The sequence below is a fragment of the Schistocerca serialis genome, chromosome 5 (assembly GCF_023864345.2).
Source record: "Schistocerca serialis cubense isolate TAMUIC-IGC-003099 chromosome 5, iqSchSeri2.2, whole genome shotgun sequence".
Taxonomy (NCBI): domain Eukaryota; kingdom Metazoa; phylum Arthropoda; class Insecta; order Orthoptera; family Acrididae; genus Schistocerca; species Schistocerca serialis.
The window spans coordinates 487,094,550-487,114,964 of record NC_064642.1 but is presented as its reverse complement, the minus strand read 5'-3'; positions in this window follow the sequence as shown (position 1 = coordinate 487,114,964).

The following is a 20,415-nucleotide window of genomic DNA, read 5'->3' as shown; positions in this document are numbered from 1 at the left end:
ACGTCACTAGATTATGATGATGATGATAATGATGATGATGATGTTTGGTTTGTGGAGCACTTAACTGCTCAGTTATCAGCGTCACGTTGAACGACTCTCTTCAGTCGTCGTTGGTCCCGTTCTTGCAGGATCTTTTTTCGGCAGCGATGTAGGAGACTGCATGTTTTACCGGATCCATGATATTCACGGTACGCTTGTGAAATGATCGTACGGGAAAATCCCCACTTCATCACTACTTCGGAAACGCTGTGTCCCATCGCTCGTGCGCCGACTGTAACACCACGTTCAAACTCACTTAAATCTTGGTAACCTGCCATTGCAGCAGTAGTAACCGATCTAACAACTGCACCAGACACTTGTTGTCTGTGGCTAGCGCACTGCACTCGTATTCGGAAGGACGACGGTTCAATCCCGCGTCGGGCCATCCTGATTTAGGTTTTCCGCGATTTCCCTAAATCACTCCAGGCAAATACCAGAATGGTTCCTTTGAAAGGGTTCAAGTGGTTCAAATGGCTCTGAGCACTATGGGACTCAACTGCTGAGGTCATTAGTCCCCTAGAACTTAGAACTAGTTAAACCTAACTAACCTAAGGACATCACACACATCCATGCCCGAGGCAGGATTCGAACCTGCGACCGGAGCGGTCTTGCGGTTCCAGACTGCAGCGCCTTTAACCGCACGGCCACTTCGGCCGGCCCTTTTGAAAGGGCACGGCCGACTTCCTTCCCCGTCCTTTCCTAATACAATGAGACCGATGACCTCGCTGTCTGATCTCCTCCACCAAACAAACCCAACCCAAACTTGTTTTCTTATGTAGTCTTTGCCGGCCCCGCGGGATTAGCCGAGCGGTCTCAGGCGCTGCAGTCACGGACTGTGCGGCTGGTCCCGGCGGAGGTTCGAGTCCTCCCTCGGGCATGTGTGTGTTTGCTTGTCCTTAGGATAATTTAGGTTAAGCTTAGGTGTAAGCTTATGGACTGAAGACGTTAGCAGTTAAGTACCATAACATTTCACACACATTTGAATATTTTTTTTTTCATAGTCTTTGCCGGCTGGAGCGTCGTATTCTGCCTGTTTACGTATCTCAGTATTTGAATATGCGTGCCTGTATCAGTTTCTTTGGCTCTTCAGTGTATACATTTGTACGCAAATGTTTATATTTTGATATGAGAGTCAAAAATTGTGTTAGATGAAGGTTTAATTTCGTCACTTCCCAATACACTAAATGCTACCGGTATATTTTCCCTGTTCAAGAAATATTTTGAACAGAGAAAGTGTTTCTTGTGCTTGTTCGGACAGATGTGTATCTCTGTTAATCTACAGCATACCAGCCCCCACTGATCTTCACGATCTTTTGATAGTGGAGTGGTTAACCTGTCCACCTGTCATACAGAACCATAACAGTGCATGTAAGTTTGTTTTCGAAATAACGTGTGATTCACTACTTGGCATAAGCGCCATATGATCTGCTGAGGATGGGAACGGCCACAGATGAGTATGTTCGCGTGCCATCTAAAATTTTTCACCCTCTGCTGCCGTCATAATTATGTCACCACAAAAATATTGCGGTGCGCAGACACGCCGCCTTCTGGCCTGTTACGGGCAGGTGGCTGCAAAACACGGGCCTTTATCGCAGGGAGGCCCGTCCGCGCTCCGTCACCGGATAATGAGTAATGGCCACGACAGCTGTGGGGCAGCTCGGCGCGGCGCGGCATCCTAGGCTATCGGCTTACGGCGCCCGGGGGCCGCTCTCCGCGCAGACGTCTCCGTCGTGTTTACCGTCCCGAGTAATGCCCGGCGCGATCCGCGTTACTCTTGACAAGCCTGTATGGCGAGCTGTCGTCTATACGGTGCCCATTAGTCCGGCGTCACAGCTTAGGTTGCAGACGCTTGCAACGATCCGTTACCGCCATCGTAAAAATATCATGTACCCGTATACAATAGATATCCTTGTGCACTAAAATTTTACCCTTCTACTCCTTTCATTACTACAATGCCAACGTTTCGCGGAGGCGTTTCATGATCTGTGATGTGTCCAGAGGTGTGTCCAACAGTCGATAAAAGCTCGCAGTGTATTGTTCGCTTAGGAGTCCATACGTGGTCGAGCGACAGTAGCATCTTTGGGCAACTCCGGGGGTCCTATTCTGTATCGTTCATACCGATCGGCGTAGTAGGTTAGACTCGGTAGTGACGTCATTTTCGGTTCTTTATCGAAATATCGTATTCAGTAAGCTTCTGAGACCTGTTACCGAACGCTCCTACCACCGATTTTACGACAATTGTACCGAGAGGTTTCGGATTTAGGTGTGGCCCTGTCAGTCGGTGAGCTGCGGTTTATGTTCATCAATAATTTGTTGTTTTAAACGTATTTAGCGGTTTTTGCTTCGGATTTAGTAATTTTGTTGCTAAACAATCACCAGAGGATGCATCCGAATGGAAAGTGAATTCATAATAGACTGTTTTCCTTTGTCAGAAATATGGTTAGGTTAGTTTGTTACTGTGAATGGTTACATCCAATAAAAAAAAAACTTTTTCGGTCAATATTCTCTGAAAATACGTGTTGTTTTTATGCAAATAAGATTTTCAGGATCATTAAATATCAAGACCTCGGCTCTGCTTACGTATATTGCGTGAGTGTGAACTGACGTTATTAGTGACTTTGTGTACTTTTTCCCACAAATGCTTTAGTTAGTAATTATCGAAACGTGTTTACAACCTTCAAGTGACAATCAATATTAGAAACCTTCCAAACTATAACGCATTTATGACTTACTGCAGTACCGTCTGGCAACAAAGTCAGCCTACTTTCCTCTAGGCAATAGTACAAGAATTGAGAGTTATGATTCTGTTGTTTGGCGTGGCCAAGAGGTTTGTGCGCGGGAATGCGATACGGAAAGACATGGGTTCACGCACGGATGGGTGCAAAAACTATTTTTTTCCTATTCATATATGGAACACGTTCTGAGACATAGTTATTCGTGTATGTTAAGATTTTTCTGCAATATTCGTTATTACTTACACGTAAGAGCGCACTTCCTCAGTAATGATTTCGTGATTCAGGTGCGTTTAAAAAACGAAATATGAAATTGCAGGAGACGAAATTACTGAGAGTGAAACAACCAGCCGGCCGGAGTGGCCGTGCGGTTCTAGGCGCTACAGTCTGGAGCCGAGCGACCGCTACGGTCACAGGTTCGAATCCTGCCTCGGGCATGGATGTGTGTGATGACCTTAGGTTAGTTAGGTTTAATTAGTTCTAAGTTATAGGCGACTGATGACCTCAGAAGTTAAGTCGCAAAGTGCTCAGAGCCATTTGAACCACTTTTTTTTTTTTAAACAACCGACGCTGACCTTAATTTTTTGTCTAGTCAGAAATAATTCACCATTTTTTCCGAATATGTAGCGATTTCCGGGTATGCGGTTAGACAGGAATCTAAGAGCACAACTTAAATTACTGGGAATGAAACTAGCGGCAGTCATCTTCATAATCTTGCTTGTCACAACAATTTATCTGCAATCGAATCTTCAACAACAGCACACAGAGATGAAAGATCTCCACCGTAATATTTTTGGACTGTTGTACTATATACGGAACATTTTCATTCATGAGATGCATGTTATAAACTTCGACGAACTTCAGGAGCTCTCGAAAACGCGTTTTTTCACTTTTGTTTTTAAGACCCAAATCGTTGACGTATCATATAGGGAAGCGGGCTGCCTAATCATTAGGATCTCTAGGAACGAGTTATAACCACATTCTGTTTATCTTCTTATTCTTTGAAACTGTCAGAATAAATTTTTCGGGTGTTTTATAGATGTATTTGTACATGTGGTACTACGCACTAATCCTAACTAATTTTCCGAAACGTAAAATCCAAAACACGATGTCAGTATGAATGAGAACAAGCTGACATAATGCAGCATTTACGACAATCTGCTGAATACAGTGAAATACGCTAGCGTTATTATGCTTGCATGGAAACATGCAGTCGGGAAAAATGTAAAAGTTTCTATGCATTTCAGCTGAGAATCATTGGAATGGATATACTGCGCCTGATACTGTTGAGGAGGAGGCAAGGGCGCTGAAGGCGGGCACATCAGCTCGACGGAATGCGGCGTCATGCGTTATGGCAACAAGAACACAAATTTGAGGTACTTCGAAGAATAGCGCGCCTGTGTCGTCTGCTAGCCGCTTTGTATTCGTGGCGCTGTGCGCACGTTCAGATCTACGACCGCTTGCTTTTGGTTGGCTTGTGGGCGAACCGACAACAGCGCTTCGGTTCTCTAGACCCGAACAGTATCGCTTTCGAAATTCATACTGATTCATGCAGAGCCCCTAATTCGAGTACTAGACCGTTCGGTGCTCATGAGTACCGAAACGATCGGCGCGGTAGCGGAATAGGCACCCTGGAAGCTCCATGGAGGTATAATATAAGACGTCGGCACACGAAACAAGTTTTTTTTTTTTGTCATCAGTCTACTGACTGGTTTGATGCGGCCCGCCACGAATTCCTTTCCTTCTTCATCTCAGAGTATCACTTGCAACCTACGTCCTCAATTATTTGCTTGACGTATTCCAATCTCTGTCTTCCTCTACAGTTTTTGCCCTCTACAGCTCCCTCTAGTACCATGGAAGTCGTTCCCTCATGTCTTAGCAGATGTCCTATCATCCTGTCCCTTCTCCTTATCAGTGTTTTCCACATATTCCTTTCCTCTCCGATTCTGCGTAGAACCTCCTCATTTCTTACCTTATCAGTCTACCTAATTTTCAACATTCGTCTATAGCACCACATCTCAAATGCTTCGATTCTCTTCTGTTCCGGTTTTCCCACAGTCCATGTTTCAGTACCATGCAATGCTGTACTCCAGACGTACATCCTCAGAAATTTCTTCCTCAAATTAAGGCCGGTATTTGACATTAGTAGACTTCTCTTGGCCAGAAATGCCTTTATCACCATAGCGAGTCTGCTTTTGATGTCCTCCTTGCTCCGTCCGTCATTGGTTATTTTACTGCCTAGGTAGCAGAATTCCTTAACTTCATTGACTTTGTGACCATCAATCCTGATCTTAAATTCCTCGCTGTTCTTATTTCTACTACTTCTCATTACCTTCGTCTTTCTCCGATTTACTCTCAAACCATACTGTGTACTCATTGGACTGTTCATTCCGTTCAGCAGATCATTTAATTCTTCTTCACTTTCACTCAGGATAGCAATGTCATCAGCGAATCGTATCATTGATATCCTTTCGCCTTGTATTTTAATTCCACTCCTGAACCTTTCTTTTATTTCCATCATTGCTTCCTCGATGTACAGATTGAAGAGTAGGGGCGAAAGGCTACAGCCTTGTCTTACACCCTTCTTAATACGAGCACTTCGTTCTTGATCGTCCACTCTTATTATTCCCTCTTGGTTGTTGTACATATTGTGTATGACCCGTCTCTCCCTATAGCTTACCCCTACTTTTTTCAGAATCTCGAACAGCTTGCACCATTTTATAATGTCGAACGCTTTTTCCAGGTCGACAAATCCTATGAAGGTGTCCTAATTTTTCTTTAGCCTTGCTTCCATTATTAGCCGTAACGTCAGAATTGCCTCTCTCGTCCCTTTACTTTTCCTAAAGCCAAACTGATCGTCACCTAGCGCATTCTCAATTTTCTTTTCCATTCTTCTGTATATTATTCTTGTAAGCAGCTTCGGTGCATGAGCTGTTAAGCTGATTGTGCGATAATTCTCGCACTTGTCAGTTCTTGCCGTCTTCGGAATTGTGTGGATGATGCTTTTCCAAAAGTCAGATGGTATATCGCCAGACTGATATATTCTACACACCAACGTGAATAGTCGTTTTGTTGCCACTTCCCCCAATGATTTTAGAAATTCTGATGGAATGTTATCTATCCCTTCTGCCTTATTTGACCGTAAGTCCTCCAAAGCTCTTTTAAATTCCGATTCTAATACTGGATCCCCTATCTCTTCTAAATCGACTCCTGTTTCTTCATCTGTCACATCAGACAAGTCTTCACCCTCATAGAGGCTTTCAATGTATTCTTTCCACCTATCTGCTCTCTCCTCTGCATTTAACAGTGGATTTCCCGTTGCACTCTTAATGTTACCACCGTTGCTTTTAATGTCACCAAAGGTTGTTTTGACTTTCCTGTATGCTGAGTCTGTCCTTCCGACAATCGTATCTTTTTCGATGTCTTCACATTTTTCCTGCAGCCATTTCTTCTTAGCTTCCCTGCACTTCCTATTTATTTCATTCCTCAGCGACTTGTATTTCTGTATTCCTGATTTTCCCGGAACATGTTTGTAATTCCTTCTTTCATCAATCAACTGAAATATTTCTTCTGTTACCCATGGTTTCTTCGCAGCTACCTTCTGTGTACCTAAGTTTTCCTTCCCAACTTCTGTGATGGCCAGTTTTAGAGATGCCCATTCCTCTCCAACTGTGCTGCCTACTGCGCTATTCCTTATTGCTGTATCTATAGCGTTAGAGAACTTCTAACGTATCTCGTCATTCCTTAGTACTTCCGTATCCCACTTCTTTGCGTATTGATTCTTCCTGACTAATGTCTTGAACTTCAGCCGAAACGGTGCTCTAGGAGTTTTATGACGCTAGTCCCTGCTATTTCACGTTGAGGCGCCATTTTGTCAGGTGAAACACAAAATAAGTTTTGCGATACTTCCGAAACGTGATACATACTTGTAGATTAGAACCAGTTGGACGCAAGAACGTTCACTACGTCAGAAGCAGAAAGCAAGAAGTCACACTGTACTTGGCGTGTTTAGTAGATGACATACGCTACGCCGTATGAATATATGCTGTTCCTAAGCACCAACACATTGAGTATCTAGCGAGCGAATCCTTATTGGCACGATTTGTTGTAATAAATTTACGGAAACGTCCTACTGGTTGTAAAAAATATTCATCTTTATTTATTTTCGCGTTGTAATTTGCGTGTTATGAGAGTAAGCTGTTTTAAAGCAACGACCCATAGAAGATTCATGAAAACGTGTGGTTCTTGCTAGGATTGGCTATAATTAAATGTCAGTTAAGGACACTTCGACGATTAAAGCCTTTAGAAAACTGTAAAATGACATACAATATCCCTAAAAGCTGAGTTTCTGCAAAGCTTGCTCGGTTGCACTGCCACGTTATGGAAACTACGGTAGATCGATAGAGGGTTCACGTCTTTCTATACACAGTTATGTTTCGCATTAGCGTTTTTTTATATATTGTGAAACCTTCCTATCAAATTAATAGATAATTTCTGTAATATTTGATATCGTGAAAATTCAAGCGCACTCTCCATCAGGAGTGAGTTTGTTCGATTTGATAACCTTTTTTAAGCAAATGTCCTAACTCAGTAGACATGTACTTCTTATTTTTGTCATACTCTTGATATTGAAATTTTTATTTATATATACCATACACAGAACTACATACACATGGTCAAGAAAGAAAACGTGTTTCTAATAGAACTAGCGTAAGAATTGTACACACGTCCATTTTCGTGAACTAATTGCATGGTTCGCGAGCCGAATACAGTCGAAAACTGCCTCTGGAGAGCCCTAACAGCACAGTATCCCATCAACCAGCTCGTGCCGTGTGCTGACCGCGCTGTCTCTAATGAAGTTGTCCGCAGCTCGTGGTCTAGTGGCTAGAGTTGTTGCCTCTGAATGACGGGGCCCCTCGTTCGATTCCCGGCGATGATGAGGATTTTCTCTGCCCAGGGACTGGGTGTTTGAGTTGTCATCATTTGATCATCATTCGTAAACTTAGTGAAAGTGGACTCCATACCCGTACACGTCCGTCCTGTGTGATCAGCGGCTTCCTTTCATGTTCACTGTGCATTACGACGGACTTGGGCGATTCCAGCGGGACAATGCGACACCCCACACGTACCGAATTGCTACAGAGTGGCTACAGAAACAATCTTCTGAGTCTAAACACTTCCGCTACTCACCGAACTTCCCAGACATGAAGAATACAACTCGTAATGCCCAGAATAGATCTCCACCCCTCGTACTCTTACGAATATATGAACAGCCCTGCAGGATTCATGGTGTCAATTCCCTCCAGCACTAGTTTGGACATTAGTTCAAAAGGTTCAAATCGCTCTGAGCGCTATGGGACTTAACTTCTGAGGTCTTCAGTCCCCTAGAACTTAGAACTGCTTATACCTAATTAACCAAAGGACATCACACACATCCATGCTTGAGGCAGGATTCGAACCTACTACCGTAGCGGTTGCACGGTTCCAGACTGTAGCGCCTAGAACCGCTCAGCCACTCCGGCCGGCTAGACAGTAGTCGAGTCCGTGCCATGTCGTGTTGCGGCACTTCTGCGTACTCGCGGGGAATCTACACGATAATCGGCAAGTGTTCCAGTTTCTTCTGCTCTCCAGCGTAGTTATTAATACCTTCTGTAAGTGAGACAGTAATTTATGGAATAACATTAAAACGAGGTTTTTATGTAAATTAATAGGTTTGTAGACGAAGTAACTCTCCTATCTTTCTCCTTCAGCAACGTCATAGGATCATTAAAATTATCTACTTTGAAAAGTGTTTTTTTCTACAGAACACATAGCTTACGCACGCAATCTGTCTTCTTTCATTGTGTTTCTAGTTAAAGTCTTCACCCTTTTCACCGTGGAGAAACAACTATCGCTTCCCGCTGTTGTGACTGATACCGAACAAACGATTCGCAGAAGTTTCACTGATTACGGTAAAACCGTTTCTAAGTTGTTCTCGTTGGTACACTTCATGAGTGATATAACTGCTTTTGCAGTTCGGAAATCAGTTTTACAATGAATGACTGTCAATTCATTTCGAAGTTCATTTTCATTTAAATCAAACAATTTAACCATTGTCTGAAATTCTGTGTCAGGGAGTAACAGTGTGTGTTTCGGAAACAATCTTCTCTGAAACAATATAGCTGCCATCACGTGATGGCTAAATGCAAAACAGTCGTCAATATTAGTCATAGCGAGGTCACAGATCTCCTTTGCAGCGTTTTTACAGGAGTCTACAAAGCGGAAAAGTTTTTCACCTGCGAATTGTTTATTTCCATTTCAGTTATCCCAATGACGATCGAAATCGGGAGAATTTCTTGTTGTATCACTGATATGAAGACACTTTGTTAAGAGCTTTCACACTATCAATATCACCGAGCGAGGTGGCGCAGTGGTTCGATACTGGACTCGCATTCGGAAGGACGACGGTTCAATCCCGCGTCCGGCCATCCTGATTTAGGGTTTCCGTGATTTCCCTAGATCGCTTCAGGCAAATGCCGGGATGGTTCCTTTCAAAGGGCACGGCCGACTTCTTTCCCCATCCTTCCCTAATCCGATGAGACCGATGACCTCGATGTCTGGTCTCCTTCCCCAAAAACAACCAACAACAACTATCAATATCTCGACGTTGCAACAGATAAAATAAAATGTCGCAGGACCTTATTGAAAAACTCAATTCAAAAGAGAAACTCTCGGTCCTTGTTGAGAAGTTTCCGAGGTCTAAATACTATCATTGTTGTTGAATAATCATTGCTGTCGACATCCTCAATGATACTCATGTCACCGAGCTCTTTCCTTCTTATACTTAAATACAGTGTTCACACATTGCGCTTTAAAATTCCGTCTTGTGTCAGCATTTCCCAGAATACGTTTCTTCGCAACATTATCCAGTACGACAGTTCTTTCCACTGACTTCGAGAAGCAAGTAGAGTATCCTTGCAAACTGCTGACAAATATTCTATGTTCCTCGTGTTGTGTTGCACAGCGCTCTAATATAAGACTGAGTTGGTGGGCATAACAGCGTACAAAATTTGCTATTTCATTCTTCCCTGTACAATATTGTGCCTGCCGCTCACAACTGAAGCTCCAACATAACTCTGACAAGGGAACCTCCCCATCGCACCCCCCTCAGATTTAGTTATAAGTTGGCACAGTGGATAGGCCTTGAAAAACTGAACACAGATCAATCGAGAAAACTGGAAGAAGTTGTGCGGAACTATGAAAAAAACTACTAAAATATACAAATTGAGTAGTCCATGCGCAACATAGGCAACATCAAGGATAACGTGAAGGCAGGAGCGCCGTGGTCCCGTGGTTAGCGTGTGTAGCTGCGGAACGAGAGGTCCTAGGTTCAAGGCTTTCCTCGACTGAAAATTTTACTTTCTTTATTTTCGCAAAGTTATGATGTGTCCGTTCGTCCATTGACGTCTCTGTTCACTGTAATAAGTTTAGTGTCTGTGTTTGCGACCGCACCGCAAAACCGTGGGATTAGTAGACGAAAGGACGTGCCCCTCCAATGGGAACCGAAAACATTTGATCGCAAGGTCATATGTCAACCGATTCCTCCACAGGACAACACATCTGATATATTCTATACGACACTGGTAACGGCATGTGCGTCACATGACAGGAATATGTTGTCGACCCACCTAACTTGTACACTTAGCGAATGGGTAAAAAGATTCTTCTACCTTGCCCGATTTAGGTTTTCTTGTGGATGTGATAATCACTCCCAAAAAAGTGATGAAAACATAAGAGTTTGTCACATAAACTGAAAATAAAAAATTAAACTTTTCACTCGAGGGAAGAATTGAACCTAGGACCTTTCGTTCCGTAGCTGCTCTCGCTAACCACGGGACCACGGAGCTCCTTGCCTCCCATTGTCCTTGATGTGCCTATCATCGCATGGACTACTCAGTTTGTATATTTTACTAATTTTTTTCATAGTTCCACACAACTTCTTCCTGTTTTCTCGATTGATCTGTGTTCAGTTTTTCAAGGCCTATCCACTGTGCCAACTTATAACTAAATCTGAAGGGGGTACGATGGGGAGGTTCCCTTGTGAGCTATTATTTTTCCTGGACAGTCATCTATCTTTAGCTTGTTACTTTCTTTGTACACTTCACTACTAATTCCTGCAACTCCATAACCTCTGGAGCTCAGTACATTTATTAACCTTCCATATGTACTTCTCTTTGTAATTCATGCTGAAGAAATGATACGAGTTGAGACCAGGTTGCAAAATCTGTCGTTTCATCAACTTGAGTTGCGACTTACTCTGTTTGCGATATTGCTCTGAAAACCAGCTGATGGCAAACAGAATATGTACAGACCGCAGCTCTCTCCGAAATGTTTTGAAAAGCCCCATAAATAAACGATTGTTGGTTTTTTCGGTACGTTGATTTACTTCTGCTCCTTACTCGCATATTTCTCCCGCTTCGTGCGGACGCCAGCCTATGCAGCCCTAACACAACCTACAGCCCCTACCCAGTTCACAACACCCCCACTCTTTCACAAGCGTCTACTGCCTGCCTTCGAACCGCTGGGACGGTTTGCCTTGAGTCCGTCAGTCGACACATTATGAAAACATTGATCATTCGCTTGCAAGGATTAGTAGTCAACCCATTCTATAAAAACTGATCATTCACGTTGGTGGTATAAGATAATTAAATAAGCCGATTTTTAATTCAAGATCCGTACATACTGAAGTATTTCCCGTTGTTTATATCACTGGGAGGGCGTCGATCCAGAATCTACATCTGCATGTACATCTATACTCTACAAACCACCGTGAGGTGCATACCGGAGAGCACGTTCCACTGTACTAGTTGTTTGGGTTTCTTCCCGTTCCATTCACGTATGGAGTGTGGGAAGAATGACTGTTTGAATTCGACCGTGCGTGCAGAAATTATTCTAATCTTATCCTCACGATCCGTTTGTAAGGGGATTGTAGTACATTCCTAGAGTCATCATTTAAAGCCGGTTATTCAAAGTTTATTCACAGACGTTCTCGGAATAGTTCATGCCTGTCTTCAAGAGTCTTCCCGTTCAGTTCCTTCAGTATCTCCGTTACACACCCGCGTCGATCAAACAAATCTGCAAACATTCGTGCTTCCCTTATCTTTATACGTTCAATATCCACTATTAATGGTATTTACCATGGTTCCCACACACTTGAGCAATATTCTAGAACTGGTAGCACGAGCAATCTCCTTTGTGGACTGATTGCAGTTCCCCTTGTATTCCACCAATAAACAGAAGTCAACCACGAATGAGCCTGTTTGATCATTCCAAAGTGTTACACCCAGGTACTTGTATGCGTTGTCCGTTTCGAACAGTGAATCATTGATGTCATAGTCACAAGATACTGCATCTTTTCGTTTTCCGAAGTGCACAATTTCAAATTTCTGAACTTTCAAAGCAAGTTACCACTCTTTGCACCGCAATGAAACCTTATCGAAATCTTACTGAATATTTATGCAGCTTCATTCAGATAGTACTTCATTAGAGATACCAGCATCATCTAAAAAGCTAAGGTTAATATTGATAATGTCTGTGATGTCATTAATACACAAAATGAACAGCAAGGACCCCAACACTCTTCCTTGGGGCACATCCGAAGTTAGTTCTACATCTGGCGAAGACTCTCCATCCCAGATAACATGTTACGTAATCCCTACCGAAAAATCCTCAATTCTGTCGCAAATTTCATTTAATACCCTGTATGATCACAGTTTTGACAATAAGTGTAGGTGTGGTACTGATTCAAACGCATTTCCGAAATCAATAAATGATCCATCTATCTGACTACCTTGATTCTTTCGGTATGTCATGTGAGAAACGCCCGAGTTGAGTTTCGCAAGATCGATGTTTTCGGAATCCTCGGTGATTGAAACTGAGGAGGTCATTTTGCTCAAGATACCTCACAATGTTTGGCCTTAGAAATTGGTCTATGATTCTGCAGCGAATCGATGTCAAGTATGTTGGACGGTAGCTTTGTGGATCCCTACTACTGCTGCTGCTGCTACTACTACTACTACTACTACTACTTCAGCATTTCGGCACGAGAAGCTGTAGCAGAAACTAGCCGCGCCATACATATCCAAAAGGTGCGTCAAATGTTTTTCTGGTTCCAGGTTATTGCTCTGTATTCAGTGAAAGAAGGTAGCTGAATGAAAGTTCCGATGTAGTGTCACTTCATGCATAACAGTTTACCTGCAATATTCGATCTAATTTTAAGATGAAATTTAGCCATTCACCTTTAGTCACAGTCACTTTGAAGAGCCACTTTATGGTATGCACCTTAACCTATTACCGGAAAATTTTCAAACTGATTGCATGGGAAATAGTGTGCTCGCTGGACAGTCCACAAATCGGTCTCTTCGAACGACCAGTTCTCGGTCACGATTCGTACAATAAGTCATGAAGATCTATCTTATTCCAAAAGTTTACAGTTCACACAAAAATCCGGATTTTGCACATTTGTATTTTAGTTCGCCTGTTAAGACGTCACAATACTCCAAGATATTTCTAAGATAATAACTTCGTAAAACTGAAACGTCTGTTCAGAGGTCAAAGTACACGCGACTGATCAGTATGATAGCTGCGCAGCGAATGTGCTTCTAGACCCTACAAAGCCAGTCTCTAGCCCCAAAAATGATGCGAATGCTCTCACTTTTGACGGCGGAGATTCGTGATATCCTACTAGCTATCAGATCCCTACCGCATACCTCACTAACCCCCTTCATTTACATTTGACCAATCATAAAACAAATATTTTTTATATTCATCTTTTAAGTAAACCTGTAACCGCATAAGTAACGAGCAGCCCTGAGTAGCTCACCATCACAATTTCTTATCTTAAATATCTTCGTGACTAATGCCCTTTTGGCATATTTATTATTTTATAAATGACATTTAAGTACTGTCAGTCTTTCACGATGATTCTGTACTTATACTCTGTATCATACGTTTTTAGTCATAATTCTGTGACCATGTTACAGACCATTCTTTGATTTAAATTCTGAGGAAGACGCTCCTAGCAGTGTTGAAACCCGGTTAGTTCGTTGAAAATAGTGACCGAGGCTTGTTTTCTTTCAATGGTATTTTAACTGTAGTCTTTTTTGTGAGTCATGTACCAGATTTGACAGTATCAAGTACCTTGTTACTTTTGTGTGTTTCATGTCAAGCAACTTTATATTTTACTAAGTTTCTTCAACAGCATGCCCCTATAAGGCCATTGCGGCAAGCTTATGTTCGTTATTATTGTTAATCCTCACTTAAATATTAGTTCAAATTCAGGTCGTAAATGTGGGGCGTATAATGTGCCCGGTATTATTGAAGAGACAGTAACCATTATCCGAATGAGAGCGGCCAATTCCAATTTCCCGTAAAGCATGAAACAGGTCAAGTTACATTCGTGACAAATTGATTTCTCGTGTATGGTGAGCTAGAATTCAAAAGCAGATTATTGCTGTGGCCATGCGGTTAAGTTACCTATCACGCTGTAAGCTGCAGCTTCATTCCACGCGTTCATGTTTGTGGTGGTCCTGGCACTCTCATCACTTGGAGATTAGCTAAAACAATTTGCACGTTGCTCATTCAAACATACCTGCATCCATAATGATTTAATATGCCTGATACTCGAGCTAGCGCTGGTTCGGTAACTTGAATACGTGTTACTGTGTCCTTTGTTTCGAGGTATTTCTTTCAGAGGTCTCGTTAAGCAGAACTAACTAACAAAAGTGAGTGAACATATAAAACAAACTCACTTTCCTTCATAAAATCAGTATTTTATAGAACAATGTTGTTATGTAAAATTAGGATGTCATCTTTGCTATGATGTTTCGCTTTGTAATCATTTATATTCATTGTTCTTGTTTGGAATGAATACCTCACATTAGTGGAATTCTTGATGTCGTCGACGGTAACAAATTCGCCCTTTACTAATATATCATTAACACACTAACATATTTAAACCAGCGTCATATTTGCAGTTCATTTTAATGAATAACAATGAAAATATAGGATAACAAAATATAGGATAACAAAAACGTCGTGACAAATAGGACATCTAAGTTTGCTAGCGAAAGAAACTGATGCTAATGCCATCTATTAAAACGGATCTGTTGTAAATGACAGAGCACAACTGGAAGGGAAGTTTAACAGACATTGTGATACGTTTTAACAATATATAATGTCCAATTAATAAGCGAAGTTGGTGACAACGTTTCCAAGTGGAATGTCAGTATATTTGCATCCTGACAGCTTGTCACATAAGCTAGTCTGAAAACTGATAGATGTGGACTTGGGCAGAACAATTCCTAAACTCGGTAACTGCCACTACATTTGTATACCACGGTAACATCCATCCCAGATTTCTAATCAATTAACAAGCTGCATCCTACTGGATATGTGCAAGATTTGTGATATAAAATTCGGGTCGCATGACGTTTTAACTCGCTTCGCACTAAATTCCCCGTGAAAATGTAATAATGTGGTGTAATAAGCGACAGGTTACGGAGACTCACTGACGGTGGTTGCAGTGACGTATAATTTGTTACGCTGAAATATATCTCACTCTGAGTTCGGTTCATCAAAACAATAAATACATTCACGAATTTTGGCCTTAAGTAGCACCTATTATGTTCCCACAATGCAATTTTCACTCTGCAGCCGAATGTGAGCCGATATGAAATCCCCTAAAAGTTTAAACCGTATATTGGACTGAGACTCGAACTCTGAAATTTACCTGCATAAGGAAAAGCCCTGAGTTCGAGTCTCGATGCGGCCACAAATTTAATCTGCCAAGAAATTTAAGCACATATGTTAATGATAAGATACTTACTGCATGCTTAAAGTTGTCTTTCGTCGAAATGAAAAATTTCAATGTCACCTCTCTTTATGTTGCAGAAACATGCATTTTGTAAACAAGAAAACTATAAAATCTAAGTAGCTGGTAAAACATATTCATACAATGAGTACAGTCAAAAGCAGTTAAATCGATTTTGGCTACATTTGTTTTTGAAGTTAGTTAACTATGTAGCTAGCTGCAGATACGTATGGCTGACAGAGCACTTAATGTTATTCCACGATCTGGTGTGAACTGTACACCCTGCCGAATTTTCTTTGAAAATTCGTCATATAAAATGTGTGAGAAGTTAAACAATGTATCCACAAAACCACAAACGTGCAGACCACCTCTTCAGCCTCATCAATAACATCCTACACAACAACTTAAGGTATAATGTATGTACCGTAAACCCACTGTATTGGAAGAAACTACAAACTTACGTGATTGGAGTGAAGCTCATGTTCATTATTTATTTCATTTAGTACTAAATTATTATCCAAAAACGTTCATAAATTTTAGAGGGTTGTTTTCTCCAGTATCTCCATCTGCTGTTGCGTAAGGTGGGGTAGTAGAAGGTGAAATGGAAAATTTTATTAAACGCAAATGACAGTGGAACATCTAGAAATTTGTTACATTTGCTATTACTGTCATCATCCGTCAAAAAAGTTGCAGCTTGAGTACATCTATTCAGACAAAACTGCTGCTACCAGGTTCAGGGTGGTCATAAAAGTGTTGATGATGGAGGGCCCGACTAACTGCGATCGACTGTAAAAGTAGACACAGTGCAGCAACGACTTCAGGTGAGAAATATTCGACAACAAAGGCCTAATGTCCATACAATGAACAACCACCTCGTTGTTGTGGGGTGCATAGATCAGCGACAACACACACACACACACACACACACACACACACACACACACACACACACACTTATCTGTGTTCGTAAATCGTCACGGAGCGTAGAGATCGGAATGTGAGCTGCCGAACTCTGTCATAATAGTTTTAGGAAGACTTCCACGGGGTCATACATCCTCAGTCTCCTATTGAATGCGTCTTGGATGGCATCGAGCGAGAGTTCTCTATCACTTGTCATGTATGAATGGGTAGTAATGGACAAGAATGGATCTCCATCGCTTGTGGTGAGATGTGGATTTGAAAGAAAGGTGCCTTTAATTGTAATTGTTATTCATGATTATGAAGGGAAAGATTAGGATAGGGGATCAGATGATTGTGGACATTCTAAAGAAAATTTATATTCTTTTCACGCTATTCAAGTACCACTGGACTTGTGCGAGACATCTGAGTTTATGAATGATTTGTATCTACAGGATTGAATCCGCTCTCCCTTGTCATTAATACTGATTTCGCTCACAACGGATAATCTTACTAGTAATACCCAAGTTCAATGGTGGGTTTTGACCTGATATGGACTGTGGCTGTTTATCTCATTTCATTACGTTGTCGGGCAGGTTAAATCTGTGGGAAGGGAGAAACTCTGGGTTCGAATATGTTACAAATTGAAGATGGTGGACGGTAATTATAGCATTTAGTGGCCGTTTATTCGTTCTTAAGACGTACGGTTGCCATAGATCTTTACAAATGATAGACTATATCATAAAGAAGTGAACACAATATTACCATAGAAAATGATGCAGTCTTTAATATGTGGTCCCTTAATAGTTATTACAACAAGGCCATGAACGTGAGAAAGCTATTACGAACACAGTTTGCCCCATGTATGTGGCTAACATGGAGGATGGTGACGGATAAAGAGAATAGAACCACTCAACACAAACTTTCGTAAATCAGAATGTTAGGCTTCAGAGATATAGACTCTAGGTTTCTGTGTTTGCGCCCAACTACTATGACCAAATCCACTGAAATGAAATCGGGTGAAATGTAGACTTCTAGTCAGATAACGCAATGACAAAAATCATATTACATGCTATAAATGCAAGATGAGAAACAATTATATATGCGTTCTGACACCTTTTCTGATGGTGGTTTCACTTATTACAACATGGAATGCACTACTGCTCACTGGATAGGTGATAAGGGATTGGTGGCAGCGTCCGATCTTTCTGACTGTGTTCGATATTGAAAGTAAACTTCACGCGCATGTCATAAAGTCAGAAGTGGAGCCTGCGAAATATTAAAATTCATTGGCCGAAGGCAACTATATTCTCCTGAATTAACTAAGAAGTAGGCTTTCACTCGTTATGGTGCCTCGTGGTGATACAGACAAGCGACCAAAAGCAAAGTACGATTTAACATATCAAGATCAAAACACTTACTTAATATAGAAATGAACCAGTTTGTAAGATGCTAAACTCATAGATCTATACACACCCGTGGGTGCTTCTCATCACGACAAAAGATAACTCTACACATGTGAATTGAACAAAGAAAAACAAAAATATCAACCTAAAGTGAACTACTGAATTAACAGTCTAAATAAAACCGATTGAAATCTGCTATATCGTGAACTGAAACAAATCAGTTTGTAGCTCCAAACCATTATCAGTAAGCTCAAAGGGGTTTACATATTATACTCATGAGTTCCCGCTTGTAGCGAGTAATGGCGAGGACCGTAGCTTTGTATTGTATTGTATGGAACTGGGGACCACAGCAGTCCATTCACCCCACCGCCGCCTCACACCGAACGCAGCGTGGTTGTGCCGTTCGGCGCCCCAGTAGACGCCCCCGGGAACGTCTCACACCAGACGAGTGTAGCCTCAATGTTTGCGTGGTAGAGTAATTATGGTGTACGTGTACGTGGAGAAAGTGTTGGCGCAGCAATCGCTGACATAGAGTAACTGAGGCGGAATAAGGGGAACCAGCCTTCATTCGCCAAGATGGAAAACCACCTTACAAACCATCCACAGACTGGTCGGCACGCCGGACCTCGACACTAATCCGCTGGTGACCGTCACGCCTTTCCGCCCGGAAAGCAGTGCTTTAGACCGCACGGCTAACCGGGCAGGCACCGTACCTTTTACTCGATACTAACTGCAGTTCCACGGCATTAAAATGGAACTGTACATCTCTCACTTACACAGCGATTAAAAGAAGACACTGAAGCAATATCGTGGCGGGCAGCTATATTTGTTACAGGTAGAATCTGTCTGCACGTAAGTACTACGGAGATGCTTCGTGAACTCAAATGAGAGTCGCTGGAGTGAAGACGGCGCTTTTTCCGCCAAGTACCTCACGAAAATTTAGAGTACCGGCATTTGAGACCGACTGCAGAACGATTCCAGTGCCGCTATCGTACTTTCCGCGTAGGGGCCTTGAACATGCAAGAGATTAGGGCTCGTATGAAGGCTTTTAGACAGTTGCTGTTTCTTCGCTCCATTTGCATGTGGAACAGTAGATGAAATGACTAGTAGAGGTACAACTTACCCTCCGTCATTCAACGTACAGTGGTTTGCGCAGTGTGTATATCAGTGTAGATGTCATGACGTTATATTTCATCTTTTAGCAGAGGGCTCATCCATGACTCACAAAGTTTAGAGATTTGCATATGGAACCTGTAACTTGTTTCCTGGTACGACTGTAGCAACAGTACACAGCGAACAGTGGTTATGCGTTTCAGATTGGTAACCTGTTGAGATAATCGTTATTCTTGTACTCTTACCTTGTTGACCTGTTAAGCAATTCTAGGACTAAGTGAAATTGCCCTGATGTACACTAATTGCATTTACTTTTGTTTTGTGTACTTCATTAATGTCACTCCCTGTGTGTTTCTTCGTGAGGAGTAAAAATAAAATAAAAGTAGGTATATGGCTAAGTCTCCAGCGCCTTACATTATACTTCAGGATACACATCGGTACCGGCCATATGCCTGCGGACATAGTCAATGCAGCAATAGACACCCCACTATTAATCTGTACTATGTCACAGCGTATAAGTTAAAAACTGCGAGAACTATAAAATGTAGCTCGATGTCAACATTTCATAGGTGTTACACTATGGTAGGATCGTAAAACATAACTTCACTTCAATTTTTCCTCTCCTATTCAGTTTAAAGCAAAGCGTGTATGATCCCTAATGGACAGCAGCAGTTATGAAAATAGTAATACGTTGCTCGATATTTGCATTGCGTAAATGTCACATTATACTGATATTATGGTAATACTGTAAAAACACTACATTTAAACACTCTAACGTCTAATAAACAACTGGATAAGTTCTTTTATGACCAACCATCCTACGATTCATGAACAGGACCGGTACATGATGATGTGTTATGAAACCCATAACAACTTTTGAAACACCTCTCTCTGCTAGCTCTATGCCGGAAACAGGATATGTATCAGTGCTGGCCAAGAGCCGGATAACACTGTCAACACAGCAACATATACTCTACGTTTTGCTGTACTATCGTCCGCAGCTCGGGTTCCCGGGTTCGATTCCCGGCGGGGTCAGGGATTTTCTCTGCCTCGTGATGACTGGGTGTTGTGTGATGTCCTTAGGTTAGTTAGGTTTAAGTCGTTCTAAGTTCGAGGGGACTGATGACCGTAGATGTTAAGTCCCATAGTGCTCAGAGCCATTTGAGCTGTACTATCAAACAGAGCATTTGGAGCACAGGTAGATTATGATCAGTTGTGAGAACCGTAACACATAGTTCGCTGTCTACATTAAACGTGTGTTACACTATATTTACTTTATGGTAACATTGTATAGAATACAACTTCAAAATTGCACTATCACATGCACATTAAAATCACGTTTGTAGGGCCTCTGAAGGACAGCAAACCATATCAGACC